The sequence below is a fragment of the Pristiophorus japonicus genome, chromosome 21 (assembly GCF_044704955.1).
Source record: "Pristiophorus japonicus isolate sPriJap1 chromosome 21, sPriJap1.hap1, whole genome shotgun sequence".
NCBI classification, from domain to species: Eukaryota; Metazoa; Chordata; class Chondrichthyes; family Pristiophoridae; genus Pristiophorus; species Pristiophorus japonicus.
In genome coordinates, this window is record NC_091997.1 from 42,799,063 (window position 1) to 42,814,338 (window position 15,276).

Here is a 15,276-nt window from a genome sequence, read left to right on the forward strand (position 1 = left end):
AGTGCCGTAACCTACAGGGCTACGGGCCAAGAACTTGAAAGTGGGATTATGCTGGATAGCTCTTTGTCGGCCGGCGCGGACACGATGGGCCGAATGGCCTCCTTCCGTGCTGTAAATTTCTATGATTCTTTGAGGGGCTCTGATCTGCTTTGGCTGCAGATTTGTGTTAATAGGAATCACGCAACTCAGGTCTTTTGGCTGAGTGTGGGGAATTAATAAGGAACATATTCTCTGCCTCAAACACACAGCTCAGTGAGAGTTTACAGGGAGCAGTGAAAGCTTGTGTGTTGCATGAAAGTGTTTTTTTTACCAAAGTTGTGTGAGTGGTGATGGGGGGATGGGGAGGGGGGGTGGTGGGTGCTGATGTATTGGATTTAGTGGAGTTACTCAGTACTGTAGGGGGAGGAGCCTGCCCTTGCTGTATTGTGCACTGATCCTATTAAAGGCATTAGCAACATTCCAGGGTACCTCATTCCCTCTGCTATCCCACTTCCTGCCTCTGATCTGGTTACCTTCCCAGCTTTTTAACTGCACCAAGTAAAACTGAGTTTCTCTGTCTGCCATGCAGCGTGCTCCAGACTTATTGCAGTGTAAGTACCCGTTCTGAAATCTGTGTGTGTAGCTTGCCATCTTTCTGGGTGAGGGTTGGCCCCTCTCAGCCTTGCTTGCCATTGTCTGCCTGCTGCTGTTGTGCGCTGATATGCAGGAATTCCTGGGACTTGCAGAGTGCTGCGTGTGCGTTGCCTGCTCAGCCTCCTGTCTGTTAACCCAGAGCTCTGACTTGACTCACTCTGTCAAACACCGACAGGCCCTTGTAAACTTTGTTTTCCTTTGCTGTCCAGAGGCCCAAGGGGTGGAATACTGTCTGATGTGAGAGCCCTTCGGACACAGAGTGGGAGTGTTGCAGCTACCTTGAGCTGCAATGTGTCTCGGATGGTCTTAGGCTGCCTGCAGACGCTTCTGAAGCTTTTTGAGTGGGCTGCGGTGTTTACTGGGCAGGTTGAGGGGGCCTCTGCGCTGCCCAATCTCTGCAGATTGTGTCACACCTTGAACTAGACTAGAACAACTCTCTCAGTTTTTGTAAGGCAGTGTTTGAACCTGGATCTATTTCTTTGTGATTTAAGTTGAGAATTGTTTCAGCTGTTTCCATATTTGGCGCGAAAGTATTTCGAACAGAACTGATTTTTTCCCCCCCTCTACTTGTACTCCTTCTCCCCCCCCCCCCACCTCTCCCAAAAGCATAGACACCACCCCAGGGTACAGGTCCACAGGGGGGCAGGGGGAGGGGGCGGTCGGAAGGTGGAGGGGGACGCAGACTTTCAATACCTCACCCAAGTGACCACCTTCATGTGTGATTATAATCACTCAACCATCGGTGGCCGTGCCTTCTGCTGCCTGGGACCTAAGCTATGGAATTCTCTCCCTAAACCTCTCCGCCTCTCTACCTCTCCTTCCCCCTTCAAGATGCTCCTTAAAACCTACCGCTTTGACCGTCACCTGTGCTAATTTTGCATTATGTGCCTCGATGCCAATTTAAAAAAAATCTCATAATACTTCTGTGAAGCGCCTTGGCACGTTTCACTATGTTAAAGGTGCTATATAAATACAAGTTGTTGTTGTTGTAGCCTAGACACAGAGTGTTGTCAACGATCAATGCATCACATTCCATATTCCAGTGTGGGTGGGTGGGAGGGGGGGAGAGGGGGCGGTGGGGGTTACTGCAGAGCGAACACGAGCAGGACGAGAGGCTGATTCTCCTGCCCCCCCCCCCCCCCCCCTGTAGCCTAGGGGTTGCCAACCCTCCAGGACTGTCCTGGAGTCTTCAGGAATTAACGATTAATCTCCCGGACACTGCTGTGAGCAAAACTCAGGAGGAAAATCATGGCGACGTTTAAATAAAAAGTGTGCTTTTTTTCATTTTCTTTCAACATTTTCATTTCTTATTTTTTTTAAAAAGTCTGTTTTGACTGGAGGGGACAGGAGGTCATGTAGTGAAGTCTCCAGGAATGCGTCCAGAGTTGGCAACCCTACGAGGGACATGACACCAATTGCTGCCCCGACTGGCTCAGTCAGGTGACCTTCCTGACCTGTTCTGGGTCAGATCTGTGAGGGGTGCCCCTTATTATACTGAGTTCTGTATGATAGTTTTGCCTGCTATCCCTTTAGCACCAAGGTGGCAGAACTGGTGCCTCCTGCCTGTGCTCACCCTCCTGGCATGCCCGAGACCCTGAGGAATTCAGCTCCATGAAGAGTGAATAATAATGCCCGACATAAGGCCTCTACCAGGATTGGGCGAGTTTGTGACAGGCTGGCACACCTACCACAGATCTGGAGGTGTGCAGTACCAGTTCCTGCAGACTTGGCATCAAACGGCATGCCCAGAGGTTGGCATAGTTAGCCATGATGCCCTCTGCCAGATGCTTTACAATCAGGCAATTTTCTCCTTGCAAGTAAGAATCTAAACAGTGCAGTTACAGGTCGAGTGTTTGATAATCATTTACAACAGGTTATAGTTGCAATGTATGCACCTGTGAGTGTGCTCAGAGGTTTGTAGAGCAGTTGAGAATTCCTCATCGGCGCCAAGTTCCGAAAACTCCCTCGGGAGCCGTCGCCTCACAACTTGAGCCTCCTCCGGGAAATCCCCTCCGTGCCTTTCAGTTCTGCGCGGAGGGGATTCCTGTACGGGCTGTTCTTGCACACTCTCCACGTTGCCATCCTCGTCTGCTGTCCGGACACGCCATGGCGTACCATCTTGCCATCTGGAGGAGGCGGGGGTCCCCGATGGAGGGGACTTGGCCTGGAGGGTGGTGCATGGAGCAGTCCCGTGCAATAAATTTTTAAGCAGGTTCACGGGCTCCCAGACCGCTTGCAATTTCTGCGGTCTGGAGGAGTCCGTGTTCCATGTTTTTACTGAATGTGAGAGGTTGCAGCCTTTGTTCCAATATTTAAAGGGGCTGCTCCTCAATTTCTGGTTGCACTTCAGTCCCACACTCCTGATCTTTGGGCACCCTGTGCGGAGGGGAGCGGGTAGGTCCGAGGGCCTCCTCGTAGGACTGCTCCTGGGCACGGCCAAGGGTGCCATCAGCCGGTCCAGGCAGCGGGCGGTCGAGGGGGTCGTTCAGCCTGACTGCCTGCCTCTCTTCCGTGCTTGTATCCGGGCCAGTGTGTCCCTAGAGATGGAGCACGCGGTGTCCACTGGTACACTCGCGGCCTTCCGCGAGAGGTGGGCGCCGGAGGGACTGGAGTGCATCATTACCCCCGGCAACCAAATTTTTATTTGATTTTATGTTTTAAAGTTTAATTTGTTTTAATTGCCGGGGTTTTAGTGTCCCCCTCCACTTTTATAGGGGGCACTTGTAAAATATTGAATTTTAATGCCCTAAAAAAACACAAAAAAACCCCTACAAAATACAAAAAAACAAAAAAAAAAAAAAGAGGGCTGTTATAAGTGTCTGGAGTGTCCCCCAGATCAGGGGGCACTCGATCTAATGTTGATTTGTTTACTCTAAAAGAGTTGTAGAGCAGTTGAGAATTCCTCATCGGCGCCAAGTTCCGAAACCTCCCTCGGGAGTCGTCGCCTCACAACTTGAGCCTCCTCCGGGAAATCCCCTCCGTGCCTTTCAGTTCTGCACGGAGGGGATTCCTGTACAGGCTGTTCTTGCACACTCTCCGTCCGGACACGCCATTGCGCACCATCTTACTGGAGGAGGCGGGGATCCCCAATGGAGTGTACTCTACGCGGGAGCCCTCCCTCTATTTATTGGGAACTTGGCCTGGAGGGTGTTGCACAGAGCAGTCCCGTGCAATATGTTTTTAAGTCGGTTCATGGGCTCCCAGGCCGCCTGTAATTTCTGCAGTCTAGAGGAGTCCATGTTCCATGTTTATGTTGATGTGGGAGGTTGCAGCCCCTCTTCCAATATTTGAAGGGGCTGCTCCTCAAATTCTGGTTGCACTTCAGTCCCACACTTCTGATCTTTGGTCACCCTGTGCTGAGGGGAGCGGGTAGGTCCAAAGGCCTCCTCGTAGGACTGCTCCTGGGCATGGCCAAGGTGCCCCCCCCTTTAATCAGGGGGCAATTGTATTAATGTTTCTACATAAAATAGTTGTGGAGTTGTTGAGTTGTGAGTGGCTTAGCCAGTCACGTGATGTTCACAAGACTCAATAAAACCCCAGCCAGTTGGGTTCAGGGGAGCCATGATGATGCAGGTTGTTGTGTGCCTGGTGGATGAACTGGTAATGTCTAGTGTGATTGTTAAACCTTTGCTAATAAACCAACTAGTTCTTAATAGCAATGCGTTGCCATGAATTCTTAAGCAAAGAACCCGTGGAGCAAATACAATATAATAGTTTTGAACAATGTGGTGACGTTAGACAGGTACAATTCAGACGGCAGGGCGGGGGCACTGGTTCAGTTCAACTTGAACTGTATAAAACACTGGTTAGGCCACAGCTCGAGTATTGCATGCAGGTCTGGTCACCACATTACAGGAAAATGTGATTGCACTCGAGAGGGTACAGAGGAGATTTACGAGGATGTTGCCAGGACTGGAGAATTTTAGATGTGAGGAAAGATTGGATAGGCTGCGATTGCTTACTTTGGAACAGAGGAGGCTGAGGGGAAACTTAATTGAGGTGTATAGAATTATGAGGAGCCTAGATAGAGTGGTTAGGAATTTCCCACAGCAAAAGGGTCAATAACCAGGTTTAAAGTAGAAGGATTAGAGGGGAGTTGAGGAGAACTTTTTTTACCCAGAGGGTGGTGGGGGTCTGGAACTCACTGCCTGAAAGGGTGGTAGAGGCAGAAACCCTAATTTAAATCATACTTGGATATGCACATAAAATGCTGTAACCTACGGACCAAGAACTGGAAATTAGGATTAGGCTGGATAACTGTCAGTCGTGGCTCAGTGGGTAGCACACTCGGCTCTGAGTCAGCAGGTTGTGGATTCAAGTGACACTGCAGGCTGACAGTTCAGTGCAGCGGTGAGGGAGTGCTGCACTGTTGGAGGTGCCGTTTTTAGGATGAGACGTTAAACCGAGGCCCCGCCTGCTCTCAGCTGGATGTAAAAGATCCCATGGCACTATTTCGAAGAAGAGCAGGGGAGTTATCCCCAGGGTACTGGCCAATAGCTATCCCTCAATCAACATACAAAAAAACAGATTATCTGGTCATTATCGCATTGCTGTTTGTGGGAGCTTGCTGTACGCAAATTGGCTGCCGGGTTTCCCACATTGCAACAGTGACCACACTCCAAGAATACTTCATTGGCTGTAGAGCGCTTTGAGATGTCTGGTGATCATGAAAGGCGCTATACAAATGCAAGTCTTTCTTTTTTTTGGCTGCCGCAGACACGATGGGCTGAATGGCCTCCTAATATGCCATAAATTTCAATGATTCCGTATTTCTGCCCGGACTTGCTGTTCACACCAGGGAACATTTGTTCTGCTCCCTACGTGGGGCAACACGGCAAACATGGGCGGGAAGAATTCCTGAGCTTGGTATTTCTGCTGAAATTGTAAACATTCTTTTTGGAACACACAGTGAACACAGCCATTATATCTCCAGTATCTCTCAGGGCCAGTGTTTATTCTATGTTTACTCTCACTCTCAGGGTCTACTGTCACTCTCAGCATCTGCGCTCACTCTCAGGGTCTGTGCTCACTCTCAGGGTCTGTGCTCACTCTCACTCTCACTCTCAGGGTCTGCGCTCACTCTCAGGGTCTGTACTCACTCTCAGGGTCTGTGCTCACTCTCACTCTCACTCTCAGGGTCTGTGCTCACTCTCAGGGTCTGCGCTCACTCTCACTCTCATTCTAAGCGTCTGAGCTCACTCACTCTCAGGGTCTGTACTCACTCTCGGGGTCTGCGCTCACTCTCACTCTCACTCTCACTCTCAGGGTCTGTGCTCACTCTCGGGGTCTGTGCTCACTCTCGGGGTCTGTGCTCACTCTCACTCTCAGGGTCTGCGCTCACTCTCAGGGTCTGTACTCACTCTCGGGGTTTGCGCTCACTCTCACTCTCACTCTCAGGGTCTGTGCTCACTCTCGGGGTCTGTGCTCACTCTCACTCTCACTCTCAGGGTCTGTACTCACTCTCGGGGTTTGCGCTCACTCTCACTCTCACTCTCAGGGTCTGTGCTCACTCTCGGGGTCTGTGCTCACTCTCACTCTCACTCTCAGGGTCTGTACTCACTCTCGGGGTCGGCGCTCACTCTCACTCTCAGGGTCTGCGCTCACTCTCAGGGTCTGTACTCACTCTCGGGGTCTGCGCACACTCTCACTCTCACTCTCAGGGTCTGTGCTCACTCTCACTCTCAGGGTCTGCGCTCACTCTCAGGGTCTGTACTCACTCTCGGGGTCTGCGCTCACTCTCACTCTCAGGGTCTGTGCTCACTCTCAGGGTCTGTGCTCACTCTCGGGGTCTGTGCTCACTCTCACTCTAAGGGTCTGTGCTCACTCTCACTCTCAGGGTCTGTGCTCACTCTCACTCTCAGGGTCTGCGCTCACTCTCAGGGTCTGTACTCACTCTCGGGGTCTGCGCTCACTCTCACTCTCAGGGTCTGTGCTCACTCTCAGGGTCTGTGCTCACTCTCGGGGTCTGTGCTCACTCTCACTCTCACTCTCACTCTCAGGGTCTGTGCTCACTCTCAAGGTCTGCGCTCACTCTCACTCTCACTCTCAGGGTCTGTGCTCACTCTCACTCTCACTCTCAGGGTCTATGCTCACTCTCGGGGTCTGCGCTCACTCTCACTCTCACTCTAAGCGTCTGAGCTCACTCACTCTCAGGGTCTGCGCTCACTCTCAGGGTCTGTACTCACTCTCGGGGTCTGTGCTCACTCTCACTCTCACTCTCAGGATCTGCGCTCACTCTCAGGGTCTGTACTCACTCTCAGTGTCTGTGCTCACTCTCACTCTCAGGGTCTGTGCTCACTCTCAGGGTCTGTGCTCACTCTCGGGGTCTGTGCTCACTCTCGGAGTCTGTGCTCACTCTCACTCTCACTCTCAGGGTCTGTGCTCACTCTCACTCTCAGGGTCTGTGCTCACTCTCGGGGTATGTGCTCGTGCTCACTCTCGGGGTCTGCGCTCACTCTCACTCTTACTCTCAGGGTCTGTGCTCACTCTCAGGGTCTGCCCTCACTCTCACTCTCAGCATCTGAGCTCACTCACTCTCAGGGTCTGTGCTCACTCTCACTCTCAGGGTCTGTGCTCACTCTTAGGGTCTGCACTCACTCTGAGGGTCTATGCTCACTCTCACTCTCAGCATCTGAGCTTACTCACTCTCAGGGTCTATGCTCACTCGCACTCTCAGGGTCTATGCTCACTCTCACTCTCAGCATCTGAGCTTACTCACTCTCAGGGTCGATGCTCACTCGCACTCTCAGCATCTGAGCTTACTCACTCTCAGGGTCTGTGCTCAGTCTCAGGGTCTGCGCTCACTCTCAGGGTCTGTGCTCACTCTCGGGGTCTGTGCTCACTCTCAAGGTCTGTGCTCACTCTCAGGGTCTGCGCTCACTCTCAGGGTCTGCGCTCACTCTCAGGGTCTGTGCTCACTCTCACTCTCACTCTCAGGGTCTGTGCTCACTCTCAGGGTCTGTGCTCACTCTCGGGGTCTGTGCTCACTCTCACTCTCACTCTCAGGGTCTGTGCTCACTCTCAGGGTCTGTGCTCACTCTCACTCTCACTCTCAGGGTCTGTGCTCACTCTCACTCTCAGGGTCTGCGCTCACTCTCAGGGTCTGTACTCACTCTCGGGGTCTGCGCTCACTCTCACTCTCAGGGTCTGTGCTCACTCTCAGGACCTGTGCTCACTCTCGGGGTCTGTGCTCACTCTCACTCTCACTCTCAGGGTCTGTGCTCACTCTCAAGGTCTGCGCTCACTCTCACTCTCAGGGTCTGTGCTCACTCTCACTCTCACTCTCAGGGTCTATGCTCACTCTCGGGGTCTGCGCTCACTCTCACTCTCACTCTAAGCGTCTGAGCTCACTCACTCTCAGGGTCTGCGCTCACTCTCAGGGTCTGTACTCACTCTCGGGGTCTGTGCTCACTCTCACTCTCACTCTCAGGATCTGCGCTCACTCTCAGGGTCTGTACTCACTCTCAGGGTCTGTGCTCACTCTCACTCTCAGGGTCTGTGCTCACTCTCGGGGTTTGTGCTCGTGCTCACTCTCGGGGTCTGTGCTCACTCTCACTCTCAGGGTCTGTGCTCACTCTCAGGGTCTGTGCTCACTCTCGGGGTCTGTGCTCACTCTCACTCTCACTCTCAGGGTCTGTGCTCACTCTCACTCTCAGGGTCTGTGCTCACTCTCGGGGTCTGTGCTCACTCTCACTCTCACTCTCAGGGTCTGTGCTCACTCTCAGGGTCTGTACTCACTCTCAGGGTCTGTGCTCACTCTCAGGGTCTGTGCTCACTCTCGGGGTCTGCGCTCACTCTCACTCTCACTCTCAGGGTCTGTGCTCACTCTCACTCTCAGCGTCTGAGCTCACTCACTCTCGGGGTCTGTGCTCACTCTCACTCTCAGGGTCTGTGCTCACTCTTAGGGTCTGCGCTCACTCTCACTCTTACTTTCAGGTTCTGCGCTCACTCTCACTCTCAGCGTCTGAGCTCACTCACTTCAGGGTCTGTGCTCACTCTCACTCTCAGGGTCTGTGCTCACTCTCAGGGTCTGCGCTCACTCTCACTCTTACTCTCAGGGTCTGTGCTCACTCTCAGGATCTGCCCTCACTCTCACTCTCAGCATCTGAGCTCACTCACTCTCAGGGCCTGTGCTCACTCTCACTCTCAGGGTCTGCGCTCACTCTTAGGGTCTGCGCTCACTCTGAGGGTCTATGCTCACTCTCACTCTCAGCATCTGAGCTTACTCACTCTCAGGGTCTATGCTCACTCGCACTCTCAGGGTCTATGCTCCCTCTCACTCTCAGCATCTGAGCTTACTCACTCTTAGGGTCTATGCTCACTCGCACTCTCAGCATCTGAGCTTACTCACTCTCAGGGTCTGTACTCAGTCTCAGGGTCTGCGCTCACTCTCAGGGTCTGTGCTCACTCTCAGGGTCTGCGCTCACTCTCAGGGTCTGCGCTCACTCTCAGGGTCTGTGCTCACTCTCACTCTCAGAGTCTGCGCTCACTCTCAGGCTCTGTGCTCACTTTCAGGGTCTGCGTTCACTCTCAGGGTCTGTGCTCACTCTCAGAGTTTGTGTTCACTCTCAGGGTCTGCGCTTACTCTCACTCTCACTCTCACTCTCAGAGTCTGCGCTCACTCTCACTCTCAGGGTCTGCGCTCAATCTCACTCTCGGGGTCTGCGCTCACTCTCACTCTCACTCTCAGGGTCTGCGCTCACTCTTAGGGTCTGCGCTCAGTCTCACTCTCACACTCAGGGTCTGCGCTCACTCTCAGGGTCTGTGCTCACTTTCAGGGCCTGTGCTCACTCTCAGGATCTGCGCTCACTCTCAGGGCCTGTGCTCACTCTGCACTCACGCACTCTCTCAGGTTAGTACTAGGCTGCACCATGTTGAACTTGAATCCGATACCTGTGCTTTCTATTGTGTGAATTGAATTGTTAATTCAGTCTGATCTCAGTGTATTGTTTCCGGTTGACACCCAGTGATGGCCCTTGATTTGGGGGTGCAGTCAGACAGTGCATGTCACTGTAAAGCATGATTTGTTTGAACTTCCGTTCATACCGGTTCTCTAATAATGGTGTGGGACTGAGTCCTTCAGGTGTTGAATGTCCGGGTTCCACAGCACAATGCTAGTGTAACTCATCATCATCAAAGGCAGTCCCTCGGAGTTGAGGATGACTTGCTTCTACTCTAAAAGTGAGTTCTCAGGTGACTGAGAAGTCCAATACAGTCTCTGTCATAGGTTGGGCAGACGGTGGTTGAAGGAAAGGGTGGGTGGGGAGCCTGGGTCGACGCGTGCTCCTTCCACTGTCGTCGCTTGCTCTCGCCGTAGAGACTCGAGGTGCTCAGCACCTTCACGGATGCTTTTCCTCCACTTTGGGCGGTCTTGGGCCAAGGATTCCCAGGTGTCGGTGGGGATATTATATTTTTTCAGGGAGGCTTTGAGGGTGTCCTTGAAGCGTTTCCGCTGCCCACCTGTGGCTCGCTCGCCAGCGTGACTACTTCCCTGGTAGTCGGAATGAGAAACAGTAGCAGACTACTTTCTGATCACCATGTGTAAAGACTCAGTGTGAGTGTCATTGAGCTGGCCTGCTTTGCACGCACCCAATCCACCTTTATTAGGGTCGTTAACTCTGGTTGCACGTATTTCTGGAGATTTCATCACATGACCTGTGTCCTGCCGCCCCGCCCCCACACTCCCCCCATTGGCAGCTGACAGTCTATCCTCGTGGCAATCTGCCTTTCTATTCCAGCCAGAAAACAAACAGACGCTTCGTTATCCAATCGGACAGCCTTTTTCCCCATCGCTAATATTTTTATAAAATCATAACATTTACAGTTTTTCTGATGTGTTCAAAGAAAATGGGGGGAAAAAAAGCACAGGATTAATTTTAATGCCCCTGTGATTTTCCTCCCGAGTTTTGCTCACAGCATTTTCCTGCAGATTAATATTTAATTCCAGGACAATCCTGGAAGGTTGGCTTGGCAACTGTCATTTTAAATCGGCGAAGTTCGTGAATCAGGCCTGGGTCCTGAACAGACGGCATTACTGCTCCTTCCACCCATCCTGCACTTCCCCCGCCCCCCCCCGCGTCCGAACTTCACCAGTTAGGTTTTGGGACTGGCCAAAAGGAGACAGACTGAATCATCTGCTCTTTTGTACCTCACTCTACAACAAGAACAACTTTTATTTATATAGCGCCTTTAATGTGGTAAAACGTCCCAAGGTGCTTCACACAAGTGTTGTAAGACAAAATAAATAAATTTGACACTGAGCCACATCAGAAGAAATTACGGTAGATGACCAAAAGCTTGGTCAAAGAGATAGGTTTGAAGGAGCGTCTTAAAGGAGGAAAAAGAGGTAGAGAGGCGGAGAGGTTTAGGGAGGGAGTTCCAGAGCTTGGGGCCCAGGCAGCTGAAGGCACGGCTACCAATGATTGAGCGATTAGAAGCAGGAATGCTCAAGAGGGCAGAATTTGAGGAGCGCAGACATCTTGGGGGGGGGATGTGAGGCTGAAGGAGACTACAGAGATCTACCAACCATTCCTGTGGGAGCCCAGACTGTGGGTGGCAGCAGGCTATTTGACTTTAGGTTTTCGATTAAACCTGGGGCCTTCTAGGCTGAAATGAAACATATGAAGAATGACAGACAGGGAAAAATCTACTGATCCATCCAGCCTGTCCCACATAACTGCAACGTCTTGTGCATCACGATACATACACGCCCCACCCCGCCCGCAGCCATGTGGTCTCCTGGAAGAAGCCAAAACCAGATAAAAACCCAGGCCTATTAGGAGAGGTGGGGGGGGGGAGTGGGCGTGAGGGGGCAATTTGGGAAAATTCCTCCCCGACCACCTTAACCAAACGAAACTAGTTCAGGAGACCACCTTGGCCCTGATAATTATACAGAATCTACCTCTTGATCTCCACCCCAACCAGAAACAGGCCCAACTGTCGCTTGATGACAAATCCAATCAGCATTCACCCTGTGAGCCGGCAGCCTGTTCCTCAGGCCCACTATTCCCTGAAGCTCAAAACAACACCAGAAGATGATAGTTTCGATCCCTGGTGTGCGCTGAATGAGCTCATCTGAGCTGGGACATTTTCGGGCACTGTCTTTAATCACAGAGCCAACAGGGGAGCTGTATTTCTATATTTATTGAAAGTCTTTTTTCATCCCAGTTTCCCAGGAGAATGAAAGACTTGCATTTATATAGCACCTTTCACAACCACTGGACATCTCAAAGCACTTTACAGCCAATGAAGTACTTTTGGAGTCACTATTGTAATGTGGGAAACGCGGCAGCCAATTTGTGCACAAGCAAGCTCCCACAAACAGCAATATGATGATAACCAGATAATTTGTTTGTTATGTTGACTGAGGGATAAATATTGGCCCGGACACCAGGAATAACTCCCCTATTCTTCTTCGAAATAACACCATGAGATCTTTTACATCCACCTGAGAGAGCAGACGGCATCTCGGTATAACATCTCATCCGTAAAATAGCACCTCCAACAGTGCAGCACTCCCTCAGTTTAAATTTATGTGCTCAAGTTCCTGGAGTCAGACTTGAAACAACAACTTTCTGACTCAAGGGCGAGTGTGCTGCCCACTGAGCCACAGCTGACAACCCTGGAGCTGCACAAGGAGCGTGCGGCAAACCAGTCCCACCCTCCCCTTACCTCAATGACTATCTATTCCACCTGTGACAGAGACTGTGGCTCTCATATTGGACTGTTCAGCTACCTAAGGACTCACTTTTAGAGTGGAAGCGCGTCTTCCCCGATTCCAAGGGACTGCCTATGATGATGACATACCAGCAGGAGTTACTGGAGAGTGACTGGGGGCGGGAACTCGAGCTGATATTTCCCATCTCTTGCCAAGGAGTACTGAAGCCAATTGTAGCATCCTTAATATTACACCAGCTTAGGTCAGCTGACAGCACAGGCCAGGGATTTACCCTGGGATCCTTTGGACATTGGGTTCTGGCAGTGATAGATCAGGCTGTACTACCGCAAAGGTCCTGTTGGTGGCACGACTGAGCACAGGTTGTGTGTCCTTTGAAAGTAAAATGAATTTGCTACCTTTAGTTACAGTTTGTGTCTCCCACGATGGGTGAGTGGGTAAAATGTACCGCGTAGGACTGAGCCACACAAGGCAGAAGATCCCAGGTTCAATTCCCCCTGTCTATGCCGAATGAGCTATCTCAACTTGGATCTTATCTCCACCTCTCCAATCGGCTTCACTGGCCCTGGACTGGGAAAGAGGGGGAAATTAGCCAGCTTTCTGAACCATTCCTGATTCCTGATTGCTATCTAGTGTTTTCTGCTGGAAAGTGCACGCGTGTGGATGCCAAGTGAGATGGGCTGTGATGCCCCCCAGGATTGAATAGTCTGTTGTCTATCACTGAGCTGGCGCGAATATGGAAATACATAAGAGAGACAAATTGAAATAAATTGGTGAGGAAATTGCAAATGAGCTTTTTTCCAAAGCTCTCTAGATTCGTGAATTGTGCCTCTAGATTGGAAAATTGTAAATGTCTTTCCATTATTATAGGAAGGAGGGAGAAACCAAGAAACTACAGCCCTGTTAGTTTGACATTTGTTGTCGACGAGTTACTGGAATCCATCATCAAAAACAACAAAAACAACTTGTATTTATATAGTGCCTTTAACATAGTGAAAAGTCCCAAGGCACTTCACAGGAGTATTATGAGATAAAGATTTGACACCGAGCCGTATAAGTAGATGGATGTTGACTATATGAACTTCCAGAAAGCATTTGATCAGGTTCAGCGCAAGAGATTATTGGCAAAAATGCAAGTGCATGGATTTGGAAGTAACCATATGACATGGGTTGGTAATTGGTTAGGAGGTAGGAGACAGAGAATAGGGATAAATAAAAGGTTCTCACTGGTGGGATGTGACAAGTGATATTCCCCAGGGAGTTGTGCTGGGGCCTCAGCATTTTGCCATGTATATCAATGACTTGGATGAAGTAACAGAGAGCTGTAAATTCAGATTTGCAGATGTCACTAAGTTGGGAGACACAGTAAGCTGTGTAAGTTCCCACAAACAGCAATGTGATAATGACCAGATAATCTGTTTTTGTGATGTTGATTGAGGGATAAATATTAGCCGGGACACTGGGGATAACTCCCATGCTCTTCTTCAAAATAGTGCCATGGGATCTTATCTGTGCCCCTGAGAGGGCAGAGGGGCCTCAGTTTAATATCTCATCTGAAAGATAGCACCTCCGACAGTGCAGCACTCCCTCAGCACTGAACTGGAGTAGCAGTCTCAATTAATGTGCTCAAGTCCCTGGAGTGAGACTTGAACCCACAACCTCCTAATTCAGAAGTATATGTGCTACCCACAGAGCCACAGCTGACATAGCTTCCTATTTCCATCTGCACAATGTTCTCTATCTTCTGATCATCATAAGCGGTCCCTCATATCAAGGATGATTTGCTTCCATGCCAAAAAGGAATGAGCTCACAGGTGTTTCAATGAAGGACCTGATATTCCAGATCATGAACTACATGTTGAAGGGTGGACGATGCCTGTGCTTGGATTTTTTTTAACATGGGGTGGCTGTTGCACGCCAGCCATCACACGGGCTTGACAGAGGTAGGACTTGGTCCAGTGGCAAGGATTAACCAAGACGACTGGAGACCAACTCTGCTGCACGGACCTAGTGCGCACACATATCGCAGTGTGGGCTGGCCCGTGCTGCCCCTGGGCCCTCGCCTCTTCTAAGCCCCAAATGCTTGCCTCTCCTGCCCGATCACATCTCTCTACGAACTCTTGCCGCTCCTTCGCCCTGACCTCTCCACTCCTGCTGTACCTGCCCGCACTGCAGTCAGCCGTTGCTCTCCTGCAGCACCACGCTCTGCTCCCTGCAGTGGTATGCCGCCGCACACTGTCCCTCTAATGGCTCCGGCCTGCTGATGGTCTTGCAGGCCGGGACCGCGCTGATTTGCGGGCCGAGCCAGAATGAGTCTTTCAGTATCAGTAAAGCATGTCATATTTTTCCCTCAAGTCAATCATGCAATGTACTGCTTCAGTAAATTTTCTGTATTACATTAATAGGTGAACCAATCATATTTAGATTATTACTGTAATACAGCAATTTACTGTTATATACTTCCAGGTCAGTGACCCCAGCATTACTGTGACAATGGAGTGCCACCACACGAGAAATTAACTTTATATTTATTTACTTTATATTGCTCCCTGCGCACAAAATGTCCTGAAGCACTTTACAAAGGGAGGCTGGGCAGCAAGTGGTAAACTCTTCACCTGGAGCAAATAATCACGTTTGACACCAATAGATAGACTTTCTGACCGTTTTTTAGAAAATGATTTTAAAAAAGGATTTTAAAAGAGTATGTTGAGACGCCCCGTGAGCAGTCTGTGCTGGGAGCTGTCATTGTTTTGTGTCGTGTTCTATTTCTTTAGTTAGCGATTGGGTCAAATGTCAAACCAAGCCTTTGCTGTTTGCTTTGCAAACGACTGGAGCCTCTGCGGAAATGGTTGTTGAGGCAGAAGATCAGGGGGAGAATCACAGGTGCTGAGACGCGCTGTCCAGGTAAGGTAACTTAGTGAAGGACATACAGGAGATGATCAACAGGGCCTGCAGCTCCGAGGGGGATC

General features: G+C 50.6%; 1 protein-coding gene across 1 annotated transcript in view; it reads left to right on the forward strand.

The window, feature by feature from the left end:
- Nucleotides 1–505: 505 nt before the first annotated feature.
- tmem98 (transmembrane protein 98) overlaps nucleotides 506–15,276 on the forward strand; it is a 62,142-nt gene continuing 47,371 nt past the window's right edge. The window contains exon 1 of the mRNA XM_070864076.1: nucleotides 506–590. The gene's annotated coding sequence lies outside the window, so the exon portion shown is untranslated. The remainder of the gene's footprint in view (nucleotides 591–15,276) is intronic.